General features: G+C 45.4%; 2 long non-coding RNA genes and 2 other non-coding genes across 4 annotated transcripts; all 4 read left to right on the forward strand.

Annotated features, from left to right (window-relative positions):
• The first annotated feature begins 2339 nt into the window (after positions 1-2339).
• On the forward strand, positions 2340-2450 carry trnal-caa (transfer RNA leucine (anticodon CAA)). Its single transcript has 2 exons — positions 2340-2377; positions 2405-2450. It is a non-coding gene; the product is annotated as a tRNA-Leu (tRNA).
• A 1880-nt stretch (positions 2451-4330) lies between these two features.
• Positions 4331-5714, forward strand: LOC140592179 (uncharacterized). Its single transcript, XR_011992469.1, has 4 exons — positions 4331-4552; positions 4997-5134; positions 5317-5439; positions 5530-5714. It is a non-coding gene; the product is annotated as an uncharacterized lncRNA (long non-coding RNA).
• Positions 5715-10381: 4667 nt separating this feature from the next.
• On the forward strand, positions 10382-10492 carry trnal-caa (transfer RNA leucine (anticodon CAA)). Its single transcript has 2 exons — positions 10382-10419; positions 10447-10492. It is a non-coding gene; the product is annotated as a tRNA-Leu (tRNA).
• Positions 10493-12388: 1896 nt separating this feature from the next.
• LOC140592180 (uncharacterized) lies at positions 12389-13758 on the forward strand. Its single transcript, XR_011992470.1, has 4 exons — positions 12389-12594; positions 13039-13176; positions 13361-13483; positions 13574-13758. It is a non-coding gene; the product is annotated as an uncharacterized lncRNA (long non-coding RNA).
• The last annotated feature ends 4046 nt before the right edge of the window (positions 13759-17804 follow it).

Below are 17804 nucleotides of genomic sequence, written 5' to 3' on the forward strand. Positions count from 1 at the left end.
CCGTGATCTTCTGTGCTGAGTGCACCAGCCGCTGCAGAGCTCTGTTGTCCTGAACTGACAGAATCTGCACAGGGGTGTGGGGGACATCCGGGCTTTCCTCAGTCTCCTGAGGAAGTAGAGGCGTTGTTGGGCTTTCTTGACTGTTGCCGTAGTGTGACTTGACCATTTAAGGTCATCAGTGAGGGTGACTCCGAGGAACCTAAAGCTGCTGATCTGCTCCACAGCCTCACCTCCGATGTAGATGGGGCTGTGCTCTGTTGTCTGTTTGCGGAAATCCACAATCATCTCCTTAGTTTTCTTGACGTTGAGGGAGAGGTTGTTGTCCTGACACCATTCTTCCAGGAGTCTGACCTCCTCCCTATAGGCCGTCTCATCGTCCTCGCTGATCAGACCTATTACGGCGGTATCGTCAGCAAACTTCAGGATGGTGTTGGAGATGTACTTAGCTACGCAGTCATGTGTATAGAGAGAGTAAAGCAGGGGGCTCAGCACACTGCCCTACGGGGTGCCAGTGTTGATGGTGATGACGGAGGAGGTTTTTCCACCAATACGCACTGGCTGACGTCTGTTGGTGAGGGAATCCGGTACCCAGTTGCACAGTGAAGAGCTAATCCCCAGATCCAGGAGTTTAGTGATGAGCTGGGATGGAATGACGGTGTGAAATGCAGAGCTGTAGTCCACAAACAGCAGCCTGGCATAACAGTTCTTGTTTTCCAGATGAGACAGGGTGGTGTGGAGTGTTATGGAGATGGCATCCTCCGTGGACCTGTTGCTAAGATAGGCAAACTGGAAGGGGTCCAGACTGTCAGGGATGATGTCCTTGATGTGTTCTAGCACCAGCCTCTCGAAGCACTTCATGGCTATGAACCGCCCAGTAGCGCTTACCATTAAGGCAGTCTGTTTTATTTTTCTTAGGGACAGGGATGATGGCTGAGTGCCTGAAGCAGGTGGGGACAGATGAGACTCTCAGAGATGTATCAAAAATATCCGTAAAGACAGCAGCTAGTTGGTCGCAACATGTTTTTAAGACGCGACCCGAAACTCCGTCTGGGCCGGGTGCTTTACGGATGTTGAGTCGGGAAAAAGTCCTCCTCACGTCATCCTCGGAGAGCTTCAGGCTGGAGTCTTGTGGCGCTGCTTCAGTCTTTGAAGCTTCTTCCACCTCCCTTTCGCTCAGAGCTTTCGGGATGGCCCTCACAGTAATGAATCGCACATATTCATCTGATTCATGTGCATGATTGTTATTGCAATGTTTGTGCTCATTCTCAACACTCTGAGATTCACTGCTGTATCCTTCCCCAAATATTGCTAACCATCCCCTTTGATGACAAACTCATCATATTCATTAGCATCTGATCCTAGTTTCACACTTGAAACCTGAAACTTTTACAGGTAATGGTTGACTAAATGAATAAGCAGACAATTTTCTCTCTGCCTCTGGAACATAAGTAGTCCACACCTTGAACCATCAATCAGGGTTCATTAATTGGAATCATAAGAATGGTATTTTCGTCCTATATACTTTCAAAAATATTTCTATACCATTACATTCATGGCACTTCTGAGCTCTTGCTGGGCATTTCGGGTCTTTGCCAAAAATGACCTGCACTTCCACGTAGCAATGCTGTTCTGACTTACTTTTCTGTGGGTGTTGTGGTCATTTGGGTTTTGCTTTGTTGTGTCTTTGCCCTGTGCAGTTCACACTTTCCTTCCTTGTCGATGTAATGCCTTCCTCGAACGTCGCTAACAAGGGCTCCTCAATCCTCTCGCAGAACGACGCAACTTCCAACGCCCGGCCGAGAGTGCATAGTCTCTAGCTGCTTGTCTGAGTCTATATGCAAATTGCTGCACTGTTTCCCCCAGCTTTTGTGAGAGTGCATGAAACGAGGGCGACACAAAATCTACCTTAACGTGCGATACAAAATAAGCATTCAAAGCCCACACTGCGGCATCATAATCGACCGCGTCGCCTGTATTCAGCAAGGTGGAGAATATGTGCTGCACGTCAGGCCCCGCACGATGTAAAAGCAACGCTCTCCTCTGCTGCCTAGTCACAGCTGTTGTATCAGCATTAACTATAAGTCCTTTCTCATTGGCAAAAAGTTCAAATGATGTTTGAACCATCTCATCCATTTTGCATCTGAAATAGCTTTAAAGCACTCGAACATCAGAACACTCACTTTATCCATATTGGTAGTACTCTCCCCTACTCATGACCACCCAGTTGTCATTGCCTGTATTATATTTTGTTATGTTTATTCACCTTGAACCATCAATCAGGGTTCATTAATTGGAATCACAAATCAAATTATTATTATTAATTGAACCAGTCCAAAGTCGTCAGGATGGCTGAGTGGTCTAAGGCGCCAGACTCAAGGTTCAATACCTTCCATAGAAACGGGTGTTCTGGTCTCCCACTGGAGGCGTGGGTTCGAATCCCACTTCTGACACAACCTTTTCTGAAATCAGGAAAGAGACTCAGGAGCATCATGGCCAGGACTGAGAGGCTTAGGAGGACTTTCTACCTCCAGGCCATAAGGTTTCTGAACCTGAACATGCCATTGCTCCTCACACCCTGATGTACATTGTGCTCTTGTATCCCTCACCAAATCCGCACTGCTACACTGGTCGCTTTATGTCTTGTTACCGTTCATTTTGAACATACTCCTCTGCTTGCATTTTTAGCTTGCTTTTTGCACTTTTTAACTTTAACAACTTGCACAGTCTACAAAAGAGCGCTTCAGGATGCATTTCACTACGTGTTGTACTTTGTATAACTATGTATGTGACAATTAAAGAATCTTGAATCTACGAGTAGAGAAGTAACCTGTGCAAATTTGTCATACGATGAACATTCCCAGATAGCAAAATCTTTCTGGCCCAGATGTGGCCCACATCACTCATTTTCATCTGGCCTACATATAGCATGGAATGATGGCGATTGAGCGGACCGCTCTAGGTTGCCGCATCAGGTTGGCACATGTGGGTCAGAGCAGGGCCTAATGTTAGCCACGAGTGGGCGGGCTCTGTTTGACATCTGGCCATATTGTGGCCCATTACCAGTTTCTGAACCTCACAGATGTTAACCTCATAAGAGCTACTTTTCAACAGGAACTGCATACAGTCCCTGATCATGTGTTTAAAACCAACAAAAGTCCAACGTCTTCAAGGATTTTAAATCTGAGGGAAAAAAAAAAACAATGTCCATGGACGTCTGGTGCTGGGTGGGTTCTGTCTTCTTGAGGTGGACACGCCCTTTACATTTACAGCATTTAGCATTAGGCCCATATCCACATGCTATCTGGGTTCCATCTATAAATCCTTTAGTCACGGCAAGAGCCTGGTCATTTTGCTTGGACACTGAATATCATTAGACAGTGGACATTGTTAGGCCCTGTTAAGCCACAGTACATTGGGAAATAAAGTGTTGAATTGGAATGAAGTGTCCTGACACTACCTGCACATTAATGCTCGTAAGGATTGCTTTTTCAAGTAACCTCCTTCATTTACTACTGCCTTCACAAATAAACAATTCTGTAATAAATAACGATGTATTATAGTACGTTATTCTCAAAGGTTTATCCCCAAGAAAAACAAAACAAACAAAAACATGCAGTAGCCTTTTGAGTGCTAAGCATACTCCGCGCATAGCCCGACACGCCGCTGCCAGTAGAAGAACCGCGGTAGTAGAAGAAGCTTCCAGTAGCAATAAACGGAGTTCAATACATACAGTTTGTAAAGATGCGAGTGCAAAGCCACGGTGTCCGATGTTTGAAATGAGAAGCTGAAAACGGGTGTTCAGATGAGATTAGATAACCTTTGATCAAATCGAATTTATGTATATTGGCTAGGGAGTGACGGGGTGTCTAACCGGAACGGAATTCTCGCTTCTATGCCGACTGTCGCCCGCAGAAACGATCAGCCAAACCAACCTGCCCAACTCTGCCGACGCAACCGCACTGTAAACCCTGAGCTGCCGAAGCCAAACCGCTGTCCCGCAGGTACATTTAGTTCCTTTCGTCGCCACGGAGACTGAGTGACGCTCCGTCTGATCTCGGTTTCTGGAACGGAAAGGGATCCGGTTCGCGCCATTAACTGCGGATTGCGCGCTAAACCCGCTGTCTGGAATACCCTCCGGTGTACCGCAGTCTGTTGTTAATCAGGCGGTGTGCGCATTCTCACGTGTTCTGAGCTTTAGAAATTAGTTTTGTCTTGATATATTGCCGTTTCGATTTATATATGTAATATTGCGACATATTTTAATTAATCGAATCTTACATTAAGCTTTAATTGAGAATGAAAAAATAAAAATACATTTTATACTACGGTATATATTGTGCGAAAAGTGATGCGTCGATGACAAATGTAGCGCCGTCCTCTCGCCACGCCTCTTTTTAAAGTTGCCTTTAAATTGGCGTTTTCCAAAGTCAGTACCATGCTAAGTAAAAAGCAATAGACGACAGGGTTGCAATAATGCGGGTGTTTCTGGCGGCTATTGTTATGGCTAAGTTGTTAATTGTATTTGGATTTAGATGTGAAGAACCATGTCCTGGTGAGTTTAACGCTCCTTGTCCATCTCCTTGTTATATAGCAGTTGTGTTAATGTCGAAGAATAATTAATTAGGCCTGCAAGTATTTGTCGTGGTTCACTGCTTGGTTGATTGATCCTTCCTTTTACGTGAACTGTGTCCCTTATCGTGCCAATGCCCATTTCTAAGTCATGGGTATGCCTAAATTGACTGACAGCTTGGCAATGGGTGGAGGATCCACATAGTTTATTCAAAATGTACCAACAAAATGCTCCAATTGCTGTCTTGTCCAGTCAAATTCCTTGATCTGACCAGAAACTCCTGCATGAATCTGAAATGGCAGCTTCTGAATGTTTAGCTAAATGGCTAACAACTTCTACTAAAGATGTTCTTGTCTGCCTTTTGCATGCAGTTTGGTTTATTTACTCTATTGGAGTTGAGCCTATGGTATGGATTTTCCCATGTAGTCTGCAGAGCTGGTGCCTGTCCAACAAATGGGGGGAGGCTGCCATCAACATCAAGCTGTACCTGTGATTGCGACTGTCCTGGCAAATTGAAGTGCTGTGCATATGGAACTATCCGTACATGTGTGCAATCTACTTCTGGTAAGTGTCCCTGCTTTTGTGCGTGTGTGTGTGTCTCGTGACCTAGTGACTGGGTAGGACTAGGGTGGCCACGGGCATGACTTGGCACTCACTCACCTGAGTGCCAGCTTGTAGCTGACAGGAAGTGGTGGCATCTGTATTGGTGTAATGTTAATGCCTTTGTCTGATCTTTGCTTCTGAAGGATATCCAGGTCTATGTCCCGTCATTACGACGAGTGCCACAACGTGTAAGGTTGACAGAGATTGTTCCAAGGGCTGGAAGTGTTATTCCAGTGGTTGTGGTAACCTGTGTGTACCTACAGCAGGTAATGTTGTGTGGTTGTAATTAAACCCAAAGTAATTGATGCTCTGTGGTGTGTACACGTATATAACCCCGTTGCCTACTTCCTCTACAGGGAAGCGAGACGATTGATCCCCTCAAAGGGATGTTCAGTGGTCCCAGGATTCCCACTGTCCTGGGCCATTGCAATGCTGCCAGATGTCCTGTGGGAATGTACACTGCTTGTCCCTGTGACTTAGGGGGGCTTTCTGGTGCAATTCTGAATTGTGGTCTACTGAGCAATAAATGCTTGTGTGCGAAGCTTGCTGTGGGGTGCATTTTTGTGAGCTAGAAATGGGCTTGCGGGAACTCCCTTTGCTGTTCTCCTGGGGGTGGTGTGGCTTAAATTGACTGACTGAATTCAATTGTCAATGCAACTATACACTGACCCATAACCCCATTTGGGGATGTAGGTCACTGGTCCACAGCAGAAAATGGCTGCTCATCCAATGCAGTTATTCGAGTAGCTGTGTCTTGCCTCTGGTGCTGCGACAATTGAATACAGATTTAAAGATCTGCTACCACATTGGGCCCTCAGATCAATCCATTTTAGTTCAATATTTTCGGATTCAAAAATCTGACATCAGCTGGTAGCGTTCAGAAACGGGAAACATAATTAGGTTCCTCCCCCGACATTTGTGTAGTTGTCACCGTACAGAGCAGACAATGCCCTTTTAAGGCAAAATTGTCATACATGGTTCTCTGAACAAAATGAGTCTTTGTATATTAAGTTGCAGAAATCAAATTCTTAAACCATGGAGTACGACTAGAGAACTTTAAAATGTTGTGTGGACCTGCCCTATAAATATTGGAGAAACTGTAAATAAAACTGGTGGACAAATTGGCAACACCTGTGGCTGGAGCGTCCTGCTATATTATACTTATTCACCTTGAACCATCAATCTGGTTTCATTAAATAACTGCTGTCTCAAACATGTTTTCTCTACAGACTTTTGGTTTCAATTACAGACCAACCAAACTCAGTCATATATTTTTAATTTCTTCTGTAGCTAAACACTTGTTTTAACAGCCGTAGCTCATTTTCTTAAGTACGCCAATACAAATACTTGACGTGGTTTTTCAGCTTCCCAATTCAATTCTTTTATTGTGTACAAGTATGAGTACCGTGTACAATGAAATGCTTGCATGTGCTCCTGCAGACAGTGAACATAGACAAGATGGATAGACAACAGGATGACAAGTGAATGAGTGAATTATAAGTAAATAAGACCAAAATCACAGGAATAAATAGACAGAGACAAAAATATGTGTGGGGGGGGTAACAGTGGAGGTGACACAGGTTACTGATTGTTCATGAGTCTGATTGCAGTTGGGTAGAAACTGTTCCTAAACCTGGAGGTGCGCGTCCGAATGGACTTCAGTCGCTCCCCAGATGGGAGGAGGGTGAAAAGTGACAGTGCAGGGTGGCTGTGGTCCCGTCTGATAGTTCACTTTCCTGAGACAGCGTTGTCTTAAAATGGATGAGAGAGGGATATAGGGCTCTCGAAGGAACAAACAGGCACGCTTAGGTTCACTCAAATACACTTTAATAAGTAATACAAAATGATCTCGCATTAACACCAATACTAAGCTATCATATTGAAGGCAATGCAAAATAACTCGTACTACAACGGGTATCAAATAATATATATCTTATAGCTAATAGTATTAGGTGCAAAGGTACGAATATATATATAGAAAAGAAGCAATAATACATAAAAGAAGCAAGGAAACATAAAAAGTTACGAAATATTATCACAAGCGGCAATAATTTACTCGCAACAATCAATGGAAAGCATAAGCAGTTGCAAAGCTATTTACACTCGGACGTGCTATCATCACCCACCTTCACACATGGACTGGGGAGCCCTTTCAGTCCTGGCAGGAGACCAACACGTGAGTTCCGAGAAAAGTGCCGGGCGATGCGTGCTCTATCCCACGGCTGAACTCCGGTCAGTACTGGGATCTCCCCCTTCCTTTATACTAAATTTAGAGTTGCGTGTGGGCAGGGGGTAAGCTGGCCAGGCTCACCTCTTCCCCCCAGGCAATATAGTGTGCTCCAATTGCCCCTTTTGTCCGAGTGATGCTGCTTGCGATAACATACTACAATAGGCGTCCTTGCGCAATGCCTCCCTGTTCCCCCCTAAAGGCAATATAGGGTGCTGTATACCGACCCCCCACCCTATCTCCCGAAACCAAGATAAGCATCCTGCATGCCGATCTAATGGCCCAGATGAGCATCCTGGCTTCTCTTTATGAGCCCAAGTTATTTATGGCAAAATTAGGTTTTACAGGGGATCGGTAAATAACATGTTCGTGCAGTTTAGTAACATTCGGGGTGAATCATGGACGATTGATCTGAATTTCAGGACGATCAGTCCACACGCGATCGGAATTAATCCACAATTACAACTTTCCAGAATATTATAGTAAAGTTAATTCCATGTCACGTGGGTGACGTAATCGTCCGCGAATTCATCCTAATACAAGCGTGTAGTGTGGATGTCGCGGATCGCAGGGAGCTGTGTGCCCGTGATCTTCTGTGCTGAGTGCACCAGCCGCTGCAGAGCTCTGTTGTCCTGAACAGAGCAGCTGCTGTACCAGGATGTGATGCATCCTGTCAGGATGGATTCCACAGTGCACCTGTAGAATCTGCACAGGGGTGTGGGGGACATCCGGGCTTTCCTCAGTCTCCTGAGGAAGTAGAGGCGTTGTTGGGTTTTCTTGACTATTGCCGTAGTGTGACTTGACCATTTAAGGCCATCAGTGAGGGTGACTCCGAGGAACCTAAAGCTGCTGACCTGCTCCACAGCCTCACCTCCGATGTAGGTGGGGCTGTGCTCTGTTGACTGTTTTGCGGAAATCCACAATCATCTCCTTAGTTTTGTTGACGTTGAGGGAGAGGTTGTTGTCCTGACACCATTCTTCCAGGAGTCTGACCTCCTCCCTATAGGCCGTCTCATCGTCCTCGCTGATCAGACCTATTACGGCGGTATCGTCAGCAAACTTCAGGATGGTGTTGGAGCTGTACTTAGCTACGCAGTCATGTGTATAGAGAGAGTAAAGCAGGGGGCTCAGCACACTGCCCTACGGGGTGCCAGTGTTGATGGTGATGACGGAGGAGGTTTTTCCACCAATACGCACTGGCTGACGTCTGTTGGTGAGGGAATCCGGTACCCAGTTGCACAGTGAAGAGCTAATCCCCAGATCCAGGAGTTTAGTGATGAGCTGGGATGGAATGACGGTGTGAAATGCAGAGCTGTAGTCCACAAACAGCAGCCTGGCATAACAGTTCTTGTTTTCCAGATGAGACAGGGTGGTGTGGAGTGTTATGGAGATGGCATCCTCCGTGGACCTGTTGCTAAGATAGGCAAACTGGAAGGGGTCCAGACTGTCAGGGATGATGTCCTTGATGTGTTCTAGCACCAGCCTCTCGAAGCACTTCATGGCTATGAACCGCCCAGTAGCGCTTACCATTAAGGCAGTCTGTTTTATTTTTCTTAGGGACAGGGATGATGGCTGAGTGCCTGAAGCAGGTGGGGACAGATGAGACTCTCAGAGATGTATCAAAAATATCCGTAAAGACAGCAGCTAGTTGGTCGCAACATGTTTTTAAGACGCGACCCGAAACTCCGTCTGGGCCGGGTGCTTTACGGATGTTGAGTCGGGAAAAAGTCCTCCTCACGTCATCCTCGGAGAGCTTCAGGCTGGAGTCTTGTGGCGCTGCTTCAGTCTTTGAAGCTTCTTCCACCTCCCTTTCGCTCAGAGCTTTCGGGATGGCCCTCACAGTAATGAATCGCACATATTCATCTGATTCATGTGCATGATTGTTATTGCAATGTTTGTGCTCATTCTCAACACTCTGAGATTCACTGCTGTATCCTTCCCCAAATATTGCTAACCATCCCCTTTGATGACAAACTCATCATATTCATTAGCATCTGATCCTAGTTTCACACTTGAAACCTGAAACTTTTACAGGTAATGGTTGACTAAATGAATAAGCAGACAATTTTCTCTCTGCCTCTGGAACATAAGTAGTCCACACCTTGAACCATCAATCAGGGTTCATTAATTGGAATCATAAGAATGGTATTTTCGTCCTATATACTTTCAAAAATATTTCTATACCATTACATTCATGGCACTTCTGAGCTCTTGCTGGGCATTTCGGGTCTTTGCCAAAAATGACCTGCACTTCCACGTAGCAATGCTGTTCTGACTTACTTTTCTGTGGGTGTTGTGGTCATTTGGGTTTTGCTTTGTTGTGTCTTTGCCCTGTGCAGTTCACACTTTCCTTCCTTGTCGATGTAATGCCTTCCTCGAACGTCGCTAACAAGGGCTCCTCAATCCTCTCGCAGAACGACGCAACTTCCAACGCCCGGCCGAGAGTGCATAGTCTCTAGCTGCTTGTCTGAGTCTATATGCAAATTGCTGCACTGTTTCCCCCAGCTTTTGTGAGAGTGCATGAAACGAGGGCGACACAAAATCTACCTTAACGTGCGATACAAAATAAGCATTCAAAGCCCACACTGCGGCATCATAATCGACCGCGTCGCCTGTATTCAGCAAGGTGGAGAATATGTGCTGCACGTCAGGCCCCGCACGATGTAAAAGCAACGCTCTCCTCTGCTGCCTAGTCACAGCTGTTGTATCAGCATTAACTATAAGTCCTTTCTCATTGGCAAAAAGTTCAAATGATGTTTGAACCATCTCATCCATTTTGCATCTGAAATAGCTTTAAAGCACTCGAACATCAGAACACTCACTTTATCCATATTGGTAGTACTCTCCCCTACTCATGACCACCCAGTTGTCATTGCCTGTATTATATTTTGTTATGTTTATTCACCTTGAACCATCAATCAGGGTTCATTAATTGGAATCACAAATCAAATTATTATTATTAATTGAACCAGTCCAAAGTCGTCAGGATGGCTGAGTGGTCTAAGGCGCCAGACTCAAGGTTCAATACCTTCCATAGAAACGGGTGTTCTGGTCTCCCACTGGAGGCGTGGGTTCGAATCCCACTTCTGACACAACCTTTTCTGAAATCAGGAAAGAGACTCAGGAGCATCATGGCCAGGACTGAGAGGCTTAGGAGGACTTTCTACCTCCAGGCCATAAGGTTTCTGAACCTGAACATGCCATTGCTCCTCACACCCTGATGTACATTGTGCTCTTGTATCCCTCACCAAATCCGCACTGCTACACTGGTCGCTTTATGTCTTGTTACCGTTCATTTTGAACATACTCCTCTGCTTGCATTTTTAGCTTGCTTTTTGCACTTTTTAACTTTAACAACTTGCACAGTCTACAAAAGAGCGCTTCAGGATGCATTTCACTACGTGTTGTACTTTGTATAACTATGTATGTGACAATTAAAGAATCTTGAATCTACGAGTAGAGAAGTAACCTGTGCAAATTTGTCATACGATGAACATTCCCAGATAGCAAAATCTTTCTGGCCCAGATGTGGCCCACATCACTCATTTTCATCTGGCCTACATATAGCATGGAATGATGGCGATTGAGCGGACCGCTCTAGGTTGCCGCATCAGGTTGGCACATGTGGGTCAGAGCAGGGCCTAATGTTAGCCACGAGTGGGCGGGCTCTGTTTGACATCTGGCCATATTGTGGCCCATTACCAGTTTCTGAACCTCACAGATGTTAACCTCATAAGAGCTACTTTTCAACAGGAACTGCATACAGTCCCTGATCATGTGTTTAAAACCAACAAAAGTCCAACGTCTTCAAGGATTTTAAATCTGAGGGAAAAAAAAAAACAATGTCCATGGACGTCTGGTGCTGGGTGGGTTCTGTCTTCTTGAGGTGGACACGCCCTTTACATTTACAGCATTTAGCATTAGGCCCATATCCACATGCTATCTGGGTTCCATCTATAAATCCTTTAGTCACGGCAAGAGCCTGGTCATTTTGCTTGGACACTGAATATCATTAGACAGTGGACATTGTTAGGCCCTGTTAAGCCACAGTACATTGGGAAATAAAGTGTTGAATTGGAATGAAGTGTCCTGACACTACCTGCACATTAATGCTCGTAAGGATTGCTTTTTCAAGTAACCTCCTTCATTTACTACTGCCTTCACAAATAAACAATTCTGTAATAAATAACGATGTATTATAGTACGTTATTCTCAAAGGTTTATCCCCAAGAAAAACAAAACAAACAAAAACATGCAGTAGCCTTTTGAGTGCTAAGCATACTCCGCGCATAGCCCGACACGCCGCTGCCAGTAGAAGAACCGCGGTAGTAGAAGAAGCTTCCAGTAGCAATAAACGGAGTTCAATACATACAGTTTGTAAAGATGCGAGTGCAAAGCCACGGTGTCCGATGTTTGAAATGAGAAGCTGAAAACGGGTGTTCAGATGAGATTAGATAACCTTTGATCAAATCGAATTTATGTATATTGGCTAGGGAGTGACGGGGTGTCTAACCGGAACGGAATTCTCGCTTCTATGCCGACTGTCGCCCGCAGAAACGATCAGCCAAACCAACCTGCCCAACTCTGCCGACGCAACCGCACTGTAAACCCTGAGCTGCCGAAGCCAAACCGCTGTCCCGCAGGTACATTTAGTTCCTTTCGTCGCCACGGAGACTGAGTGACGCTCCGTCTGATCTCGGTTTCTGGAACGGAAAGGGATCCGGTTCGCGCCATTAACTGCGGATTGCGCGCTAAACCCGCTGTCTGGAATACCCTCCGGTGTACCGCAGTCTGTTGTTAATCAGGCGGTGTGCGCATTCTCACGTGTTCTGAGCTTTAGAAATTAGTTTTGTCTTGATATATTGCCGTTTCGATTTATATATGTAATATTGCGACATATTTTAATTAATCGAATCTTACATTAAGCTTTAATTGAGAATGAAAAAATAAAAATACATTTTATACTACGGTATATATTGTGCGAAAAGTGATGCGTCGATGACAAATGTAGCGCCGTCCTCTCGCCACGCCTCTTTTTAAAGTTGCCTTTAAATTGGCGTTTTCCAAAGTCAGTACCATGCTAAGTAAAAAGCAATAGACGACAGGGTTGCAATAATGCGGGTGTTTCTGGCGGCTATTGTTATGGCTAAGTTGTTAATTGTATTTGGATTTAGATGTGAAGAACCATGTCCTGGTGAGTTTAACGCTCCTTGTCCATCTCCTTGTTATATAGCAGTTGTGTTAATGTCGAAGAATAATTAATTAGGCCTGCAAGTATTTGTCGTGGTTCACTGCTTGGTTGATTGATCCTTCCTTTTACGTGAACTGTGTCCCTTATCGTGCCAATGCCCATTTCTAAGTCATGGGTATGCCTAAATTGACTGACAGCTTGGCAATGGGTGGAGGATCCACATAGTTTATTCAAAATGTACCAACAAAATGCTCCAATTGCTGTCTTGTCCAGTCAAATTCCTTGATCTGACCAGAAACTCCTGCATGAATCTGAAATGGCAGCTTCTGAATGTTTAGCTAAATGGCTAACAACTTCTACTAAAGATGTTCTTGTCTGCCTTTTGCATGCAGTTTGGTTTATTTACTCTATTGGAGTTGAGCCTATGGTATGGATTTTCCCATGTAGTCTGCAGAGCTGGTGCCTGTCCAACAAATGGGGGGAGGCTGCCATCAACATCAAGCTGTACCTGTGATTGCGACTGTCCTGGCAAATTGAAGTGCTGTGCATATGGAACTATCCGTACATGTGTGCAATCTACTTCTGGTAAGTGTCCCTGCTTTTGTGCGTGTGTGTGTGTGTCTCGTGACCTAGTGACTGGGTAGGACTAGGGTGGCCACGGGCATGACTTGGCACTCACTCACCTGAGTGCCAGCTTGTAGCTGACAGGAAGTGGTGGCATCTGTATTGGTGTAATGTTAATGCCTTTGTCTGATCTTTGCTTCTGAAGGATATCCAGGTCTATGTCCCGTCATTACGACGAGTGCCACAACGTGTAAGGTTGACGGAGATTGTTCCAAGGGCTGGAAGTGTTATTCCAGTGGTTGTGGTAACCTGTGTGTACCTACAGCAGGTAATGTTGTGTGGTTGTAATTAAACCCAAAGTAATTGATGCTCTGTGGTGTGTACACGTATATAACCCCGTTGCCTACTTCCTCTACAGGGAAGCGAGACGATTGATCCCCTCAAAGGGATGTTCAGTGGTCCCAGGATTCCCACTGTCCTGGGCCATTGCAATGCTGCCAGATGTCCTGTGGGAATGTACACTGCTTGTCCCTGTGACTTAGGGGGGCTTTCTGGTGCAATTCTGAATTGTGGTCTACTGAGCAATAAATGCTTGTGTGCGAAGCTTGCTGTGGGGTGCATTTTTGTGAGCTAGAAATGGGCTTGCGGGAACTCCCTTTGCTGTTCTCCTGGGGGTGGTGTGGCTTAAATTGACTGACTGAATTCAATTGTCAATGCAACTATACACTGACCCATAACCCCATTTGGGGATGTAGGTCACTGGTCCACAGCAGAAAATGGCTGCTCATCCAATGCAGTTATTCTAGTAGCTGTGTCTTGCCTCTGGTGCTGCGACAATTGAATACAGATTTAAAGATCTGCTACCACATTGGGCCCTCAGATCAATCCATTTTAGTTCAATATTTTTGGATTCAAAAATCTGACATCAGCTGGTAGCGTTCAGAAACGGGAAACATAATTAGGTTCCTCCCCCGACATTTGTGTAGTTGTCACCGTACAGAGCAGACAATGCCCTTTTAAGGCAAAATTGTCATACATGGTTCTCTGAACAAAATGAGTCTTTGTATATTAAGTTGCAGAAATCAAATTCTTAAACCATGGAGTACGACTAGAGAACTTTAAAATGTTGTGTGGACCTGCCCTATAAATATTGGAGAAACTGTAAATAAAACTGGTGGACAAATTGGCAACACCTGTGGCTGGAGCGTCCTGCTATATTATACTTATTCACCTTGAACCATCAATCTGGTTTCATTAAATAACTGCTGTCTCAAACATGTTTTCTCTACAGACTTTTGGTTTCAATTACAGACCAACCAAACTCAGTCATATATTTTTAATTTCTTCTGTAGCTAAACACTTGTTTTAACAGCCGTAGCTCATTTTCTTAAGTACGCCAATACAAATACTTGACGTGGTTTTTCAGCTTCCCAATTCAATTCTTTTATTGTGTACAAGTATGAGTACCGTGTACAATGAAATGCTTGCATGTGCTCCTGCAGACAGTGAACATAGACAAGATGGATAGACAACAGGATGACAAGTGAATGAGTGAATTATAAGTAAATAAGACCAAAATCACAGGAATAAATAGACAGAGACAAAAATATGTGTGGGGGGGGGGGGGTAACAGTGGAGGTGACACAGGTTACTGATTGTTCATGAGTCTGATTGCAGTTGGGTAGAAACTGTTCCTAAACCTGGAGGTGCGCGTCCGAATGGACTTCAGTCGCTCCCCAGATGGGAGGAGGGTGAAAAGTGACAGTGCAGGGTGGCTGTGGTCCCGTCTGATAGTTCACTTTCCTGAGACAGCGTTGTCTTAAAATGGATGAGAGAGGGATATAGGGCTCTCGAAGGAACAAACAGGCACGCTTAGGTTCACTCAAATACACTTTAATAAGTAATACAAAATGATCTCGCATTAACACCAATACTAAGCTATCATATTGAAGGCAATGCAAAATAACTCGTACTACAACGGGTATCAAATAATATATATCTTATAGCTAATAGTATTAGGTGCAAAGGTACGAATATATATATAGAAAAGAAGCAATAATACATAAAAGAAGCAAGGAAACATAAAAAGTTACGAAATATTATCACAAGCGGCAATAATTTACTCGCAACAATCAATGGAAAGCATAAGCAGTTGCAAAGCTATTTACACTCGGACGTGCTATCATCACCCACCTTCACACATGGACTGGGGAGCCCTTTCAGTCCTGGCAGGAGACCAACACGTGAGTTCCGAGAAAAGTGCCGGGCGATGCGTGCTCTATCCCACGGCTGAACTCCGGTCAGTACTGGGATCTCCCCCTTCCTTTATACTAAATTTAGAGTTGCGTGTGGGCAGGGGGTAAGCTGGCCAGGCTCACCTCTTCCCCCCAGGCAATATAGTGTGCTCCAATTGCCCCTTTTGTCCGAGTGATGCTGCTTGCGATAACATACTACAATAGGCGTCCTTGCGCAATGCCTCCCTGTTCCCCCCTAAAGGCAATATAGGGTGCTGTATACCGACCCCCCACCCTATCTCCCGAAACCAAGATAAGCATCCTGCATGCCTGTTACGACCCTGTCTAGGGGTTAGGGTGTAACAGAGGAAGGGAATGGGGAAAGGGGAACACAGGGTGTGGTGTACAAGGGAACACACGTGGACAAAGGGGATATTTTTATAGTTTTTTTATATATTTTATTCACGCAAGACAGACACATAACAGCAAACCTGGTGCAAGAGCTTCAGGAGTGATAAAGGCCAAAACAATAAACAAAACCCCAACTACCGAACGAAACCCAAGTCTAACTGAACTACCAAAGAACACAGAAACAACAAAACCTATACCTAACTCCCTATCCAAATCAGTGGACACAAAGTATAACAAAACAAAACGGCAACCACTCCCTACGCACCAGATACATACACAAACACACATACAAGCCAAAGCGTAAAGTCCGAGGGGCGCGCGAAGTCGTAAACCAAAAACCGGGCGAAAGATCGAAAACCAGAAATCAAACAAAACCAGGGCAGAAGTACAGAGAAGGGCAAAGCGAGAAATCGTAATCCGAGAAACCAAAACCGTCATACACAATAATCATTCAAATAAGCAAACCAAAACACAATCCAAAATATGAGCAGAGCTCTCGAGGGTACTTTCTGTCCGGCTTTTCACTTCCGCCGGACGGAAGTGACGGCCGGCTTGCGGGGAAAGGTGGGCGGGGTCCAGACGGGGAGGCGGAGCAAGGGTCGAGCTGAGTGGTCCTGGTGGAGGGGGCGGAGCGAACAGCAGCAGGACGTAACAATGCCGATCTAATGGCCCAGATGAGCATCCTGGCTTCTCTTTATGAGCCCAAGTTATTTATGGCAAAATTAGGTTTTACAGGGGATCGGTAAATAACATGTTCGTGCAGTTTAGTAACATTCGGGGTGAATCATGGACGATTGATCTGAATTTCAGGACGATCAGTCCACACGCGATCGGAATTAATCCACAATTACAACTTTCCAGAATATTATAGTAAAGTTAATTCCATGTCACGTGGGTGACGTAATCGTCCGCGAATTCATCCTAATACAAGCGTGTAGTGTGGATGTCGCGGATCGCAGGCAGCTGTGTGCCCGTGATCTTCTGTGCTGAGTGCACCAGCCGCTGCAGAGCTCTGTTGTCCTGAACTGACAGAATCTGCACAGGGGTGTGGGGGACATCCGGGCTTTCCTCAGTCTCCTGAGGAAGTAGAGGCGTTGTTGGGCTTTCTTGACTGTTGCCGTAGTGTGACTTGACCATTTAAGGTCATCAGTGAGGGTGACTCCGAGGAACCTAAAGCTGCTGACCTGCTCCACAGCCTCACCTCCGATGTAGATGGGGCTGTGCTCTGTTGTCTGTTTGCGGAAATCCACAATCATCTCCTTAGTTTTGTTGACGTTGAGGGAGAGGTTGTTGTCCTGACACCATTCTTCCAGGAGTCTGACCTCCTCCCTATAGGCCGTCTCATCGTCCTCGCTGATCAGACCTATTACGGCGGTATCGTCAGCAAACTTCAGGATGGTGTTGGAGCTGTACTTAGCTACACAGTCATGGGTGTAGAGAGAGTAAAGCAGGGGGCTCAGCACACTGTCCTGCGGGGTGCCAGTGCTGATGGTGATGATGGAGGAGGTTTTTCCACCAGTACGCACTGGCTGAGGTCTGTTGGTGAGGGAATCCAGTACCCAGTTGCGCAGTGAAGAGCTAATCCCCAGATCCAGGAGTTTAGTGATGAGCTGGGATGGAATGACGGTGTTAAATACGGAGCTGTAGTCCACAAACAGCAGCCTGGCATAACAGTTCATGTTTTCCAGATGAGACAGGGTGGTGTGGAGTGTTATGGAGATGGCATCCTCCGTGGACCTGTTGCTATGATAGGCAAACTGGAAGGGGTCCAGACTGTCAGGGATGATGTCCTTGATGTGTTCTAGCACCAGCCTCTCGAAGCACTTCATGGCTATGGGAGTAAGCGGTACTGGACGGTAATCATTAAGGCAGTCTGTTTTATTTTTCTTAGGGACAGGGATGATGGCTGAGTGCTTGAAGCAGGTGGGGACAGATGAGACTCTCAGAGACGTATCAAAAATATCCATAAAGACAGCAGCTAGTTGGTCGCAACATGTTTTTAAG

This window comes from Paramormyrops kingsleyae, chromosome 8 (genome assembly GCF_048594095.1).
Source record: "Paramormyrops kingsleyae isolate MSU_618 chromosome 8, PKINGS_0.4, whole genome shotgun sequence".
Lineage (NCBI taxonomy): Eukaryota > Metazoa > Chordata > Actinopteri > Osteoglossiformes > Mormyridae > Paramormyrops > Paramormyrops kingsleyae.